Source organism: Gadus chalcogrammus, chromosome 7 (genome assembly GCF_026213295.1).
Source record: "Gadus chalcogrammus isolate NIFS_2021 chromosome 7, NIFS_Gcha_1.0, whole genome shotgun sequence".
Taxonomy (NCBI): domain Eukaryota; kingdom Metazoa; phylum Chordata; class Actinopteri; order Gadiformes; family Gadidae; genus Gadus; species Gadus chalcogrammus.
In genome coordinates, this window is record NC_079418.1 from 8,859,312 (window position 1) to 8,865,311 (window position 6,000).

Consider the following 6,000-nt stretch of genomic DNA (forward strand, 5'->3'; position numbering starts at 1 on the left):
TCTTTGTACGTCACCTTCGGAAAGTCCTCCAGTTTATCAAACAGAGCCCTTTCGATTGCCTCTGGTGAGCCATAATACTCTTCCAGCCTCTGCCAAACCATCATCAATCTGACCTGGGGGTGCCTGATGCTGGCTGCTTTGAGCCTTCCTGCCTATTCTGAGGACTCCTTGCCAAGCCATTTGACGAGGAGATCAAGCTCTTCTTTGGCTGACTGGCCCAGGCCTGTGATGGCTCCATAAAAGGTGGACTTCCATGCCCAGAAATTCTCTGGCTTGTCGTCGAAATTGGTTAGCCCTGAGGTCACCAACTGACTCTGTGCGAGATACCTGGCGAGGTCGTTGGCGGTGGAGGTGTCAGGGTTGCTTTGGTTGACTGTTCTGCCCTGGTCACCATGAGGATTGTTGAGGGGTCGCTGTCAGCCTCTCCCGTCCATCCCTCTATCGTTCTGCCAGGGCGCCTCTGTTTTCATAGGCAGGGCTGTGTAAAGTATGGGCGCAACGTGCTGCTTTATGTCACTTGTAGCTAGTGTTAACTCCTGATAAGATGTGGCATGTGGATTGTGTGAGTTAGACTTCAGGCGGTATGGCTCCTGTACATAGTATTAGTGTACATAGTGTTCTGTACGCTGGAGTCGTGTCTGGGGTGAGAGAGATTTAGAAGCTCTACTGCGGTGTGACTGATGGTCTGAGTCTATCAAACCTGAATTTCTGCTTCTATCAGGGCAGCGTCCATTTCCTTTTCTGTTTGTAGAGCCTCTAGGGTGGCGTCCAGTCTGACCTTTTCTAGTTCGAGGTGGGCCTTCTCTACTTTCAGTTCTATTTCCCTCTGAATGTAGGCAAACTTGGAGCGACTTGCTTCTGCCTTTGCTCGGGCTCTGATGGCGGTCTGGGTTGATGAAGAACTGCTTGATGCTTTTGAGGAACGAGACCGTATTGACTTGTGGTCCTCTTCTTCGAAACGTTCTTCGGGCACTGTGGTATATTCATAACCCCCTTCTGCCATGGTGAGGGGAGAGGTGTGTGTTCACTGAGGTGAAGACGTCGGGGGAGGGTGTCGTGTAAGCTTGCTCAGGGCCTGTATTACGGTCCTTTAGTCCTTCTTCCAGCCGTTCCTTTCTTACAGCTTAATGTTCTGCTCTTCTTTCACTGTACTGGTCTGGGTGGATCTGAGCAGCAATCCCACTATCCAGTTCAGCTAAAATAATTGATAATGAATAACTCCAAGAAGCGTGGTGCCGATTAGGAAGGTTTACTCAAATTCAAAGAGTGAAACTGAAACACAAACATAAATATATATCAGTTACAAAACGGGATGCACTGAAAATGCAAGACACAATATAACATATTGCAATAACTAAGTGCACGAAAGTTGGAGCTTTACTCTATCTCTCCACAGAAAATAAACAGATATGGAAAACATAGCTGAAAACATAATGCTGCTGATGCGTCGCTAAGGACCTAACAAGCTGAAGTACTTACAAACATTGCGTTCAAACAGCTAGCAAGACTAGGAAGGTGGAAGATGTGATTTCTCTAGTGTTAATGTAAGTAGCAGTCAGTGGAATCACTTCCGGAATGGCCACTTCCGGTCCGATCGGAAGTACTAGCAAATAAAGACGGCTCGATAAAATAAAAGCCTCAGCATAAAAACAGCGACGAATAGGGTCCAGAACACCGGGGCTAACAGAGCCTGTCCCTTCCCGTCCTATTAACTGTACTTATAGGAGAGAGCCCGATTAAATCCAGATATTTTAATAAGTTGGGTGTTATAGGTTTTAAACAACACGTCCGAGTTGTTTGAATGACAGAAGCTCCGCTAGCTCGATGCTAAGGTGCTAACCGGAGCTAACAGCATGTCCCCTCCCGTCCTATTTACTGTATTTATGGCTATGCCTTTTTTTCTTTTTAATATGACCAAACACAATGGCCAGAGGACCAGCATCCTTTCTTAACTGGTAAACAAAATAATCTTTGAGTTTTACATGTTCTAGAAATGTTCATTAATTGACTGTCAGGGTGTGTGTGTTTCCCTGTGTTTCCCTTCTGTGTTGATTACTGTTCCCTCCCCTAATGTGTCTCAGCTGTTCCTCGTTGTGTTTGTTATTTAAGCCCTCGTCTTGCCTTTGTTCCTGGTGCTGTCATTGTGGTTTGCTGTGGTTAGTGTTGGTTGTTAGTCCTGCGTGTTCCGTGTTCCTTGTTCCCTCTCGAGTTCCCTGTTGTCTCCCGAGTTCCCTGATTCCTGTGCCTTAGCCTTTAGGTTTGATTAAAGTGCCGTTCTCCTCAATACCGTCTGCGTTTGGGTCCTACCTGCCTGCCTGCACCTCCAGCTCCCTAACAGAATGACAGCACCCACAATGGACCCAGCGGACGATCAAGTTAGCCGTGAGTGGGAGGATTTATTTATTATGAAGGCAATAGATCGCTGGGAGAGTTTGGGGTACCACCCGGTTAGCCGTGAGTGGGAGGATTTATTTATTATGAAGGCAATAGATCGCTGGGAGAGTTTGGGGTACCACCCGGTTCCTCCTGGCACTCCAGCTCCCGCATTGACTCCGGTCCCCGAGCCCTGTCCGGTTCCTGAGCCCACTCCTAGCCTTCCAGAGGGGGACCGGCCTCTTCGCCTGCTTGAGGTGGTCCGCCCTCCGCTCCTGCCTGAGGGGGCCCGCCCCCTGCTCCTTCCAGAGGGGGACCGGCCTCTGCTCCTGCCGGAGGGGGTCTGCCCTCCAGACCGTCCAGAGGAGGCACGCCCCCCGCTCCTGCCTGTGGGGGCCCTCCTCCACTCCTTCCCGAGGGGGGTTCCCCTTAAAGGCCTTCCACCGGAGGGGACCCGCCCTCTACCTGGCCTGCCTCCTGAGGGGACCCGCCCCCTACCTGGCCTTCCTGAGGGGACCCGCCCTCTACCTGGCCTTCCTCCTGTGGGGACCCGCCCTCTGCCTGGCCTTCCATCGGAGGGGACCCGCCCTCTACCTGGCCTGCCTCCTGAGGGGACCCGCCCCCTACCTGGCCTTCCTGAGGGGACCCGCCCTCTACCTGGCCTGCCTCCTGAGGGGACCCGCCCTCTACCTGGCCTTCCTGAGGGGACCCGCCCTCGACCTGGCCTTCCTGAGGGGACCCGCCCTCGACCTGGCCTTCCTCTAGAGGGGATCCGCCCTCTACCTCTCCTTCCTCCTGAGGGACTGAGCCCTCATCGTCCTTGCCGCCGGCCTCCTGAAGGGTTCCGCCGTCACTCTGCCTTTGCTTGCCCCCCAGGCCGTCCGCCTGAGGCTCCCTGCCATGCCCTGGGGCAGTTTTCTGGCCGCCCGCCTGACGTCCCTCGGCTCTCGTCCCTTGACTTTCTTTGTTTTTTTGCTTGTCGTGGGTCGCCTGGGAGTCGACCCTTAAGGGGGGGTACTGTCAGGGTGTGTGTGTTTCCCTGTGTTTCCCTCCTGTGTTGATTACTGTTCCCTCCCCTAATGTGTCTCAGCTGTTCCTCGTTGTGTTTGTTATTTAAGCCCTCGTCTTTCCTTTGTTCCTGGTGCCGTCATTGTGGTTTGCTGTGGTTAGTGTTGGTTGTTAGTCCTGCGTGTTCCGTGTTCCTTGTTCCCTCTCGAGTTCCCTGTTGTCTCCCGAGTTCCCTGATTCCTGTGCCTTAGCCTTTAGGTTTGATTAAAGTGCCGTTCTCCTCAATACCGTCTGCGTTTGGGTCCTACCTGCCTGCCTGCACCTCCAGCTCCCTAACATTGACAGTCCTAATGTTTATTTTCTTGTCTTCTGATTCTTTATTACAGTATGGAAGGGGAGATTTGGAGGTACCTGTTCAGGGCTTGGTCAGCCTACAAATCCCAGGTGTGGAGACTGCAGGGATACCGCACAGAGAGGACACTAAAGAGTCATCTCTCATTCATCGAGTGGAGTCATTGGTTTGCGAATGACCACAAAGATGCTCCCATAGGCAGATTGCTGCATGGCATTCGCCACTTATTCAAATTGTAGAGGTTGAAGCAGTCTCCATTTTGGTCACTTGCCATAACACTGTCATGTGTTTTATCAAAACACCATCAGTAACATTTAAATTTAGCTGATGTGGATGGCTCTTTTTTTTCTCCAATTTTTTCAGTGTTCAGTTCGTGAGATATTCATTGTTTGAAAGCCTTTGATTTTGTTTAATTTTAATATGCCTTTCATCAACTGTGGTTTGGGGTTTTATAACTAAAATTAAAGAGCTTAAATACTGGTGAACGATGTTGCAGAGCATATATGGTAAAAATTGTGTTAAACAAACAAGGCTTCCTTTTATAGTTACAGTTTCAGCTTACTTAGTGGGTAAATTGTCATGTTTTACTTAGTAACGTTGCAGAACATACATGGTACAAGTTTGTGTTGATTGAATGGCAAAGGGAATAATCTATTATAATTTTATATGGTAAGAGCCTGGTAATACAATGGAAACAAACGAGGCTTCCTTTTACAGTAAAGTTTTAGTTTACTTACTGGGTAAATTATCATGTTGTGGAGTATGTAAATGATGAGACAAGAGACGGAGATGGGTCGAGTCAGCTTTACTCTCCACTTCAAAACAAACGAGTGATACTCGCACATGAGTTCAAATCGAAACTGACGTAAACCGGAACTGTTTATCTTAAAGGTACAGTCCCTTGAATGTGAATGTCTCACACAGTAATTGTGGGTCACCACACAGGCCCCCCCAGAATTCACCCAAACCAACAGGTCCAGACCGAACAGGTAACACACAGGTAACACACAGAGAACAACAGAGACACCCACTAGCGTTAAACAGAATACACTAGTACAAAACAGTCCCTAGAAAAATCAACGCCTAGGGGGGCGGACCAGGCGGCCAGAACGGCTGCGCCTAACAGGAAAAGGGCAAGAGGCAGGAGCAGGTGTCGAGGCCGCCGCAGGATCAGGGGTCGAGGCTGCCGCAGGCGGGCGCCCCCGCCGCGGGGGCTGAGCCAGCTGGAGCGGTTCGCCAACATCCACATGAGCAGGCTTGAGCCGGTCTATAGCCACCCGCTCAGGCCTGCCCCCCATATCCACAACAAAGTTCTTAGGCCCACCCTCCAAGACGCGGAAGGGCCCATCGTAGGGGGGCCGCAGCGGGGTACGGTGGCCATCGTGGCGGATGAAGACGTACTTGGCCGACGGTAAATCCCTGGGAACGTAGGACCGGGGGAGGCCATGGCGAGACGTCGGAACGGGAATGAAAGCGTCCGCAATGTCCCGGGACGCAGCACGATGGGAGGCAGCCGACCAGGGGGCCGTGGCGTCCGGAAGAAACTCCCCAGGGACGCGCAGGGGCTGGCCGTACACCAGCTCTGCCGACGAGGCCTGAAGATCGTCCTTGGGGGCGGAGCGAAGGCCCAGCATAACCCACGGGAGGCGGTCAGCCCAGTAGCCGCCCGTAAGGCTGGCCCTGAGCGCGGCCTTCATGTCCCGATGAAACCGCTCGCAAAGCCCGTTGCTCTGTGGGTTATAAGCTGTGGTGCGGTGGACCTTCACCCCCAGGACCCCGGCGACCGCAGTCCAAAGCTCCGACGTGAACTGCGGCCCCCGGTCTGAGGAAATGTCTGACGGTGTGCCGAAACGGGCCACCCAAGCCATAACGAACGCCCGGGCCACCTCAGCTGCTGTAGTGGAGGACAGGGGAACCACTTCTGGCCACCTTGTGGTCCGGTCCACCATGGTGAGGAGGTAGGTGTAACCACGGGAGGGTGAAAGCGGGCCCACCAGGTCCACATTCACGTGGTCGAAACGCCTCACCGGCACTTTGAAGAGTGCCAAGGGGGCTTTGGTATGCCGAGTCACCTTCGCACGCTGGCACGCCACACAGACAGCAGCCCAGGCCCTGACGTCCTTCCGCAGGCCCGGCCAGACGAACTTCGCCCCCACGAGCTTGGCAGAGGCCTTCACCCCAGGGTGGGAAAGGCTGTGGATCGTGTCGAACACCTTACGCCTCCAGCCAGCAGGCACCATGGGGCGCGGTTGGCCAGTAGAGACGTC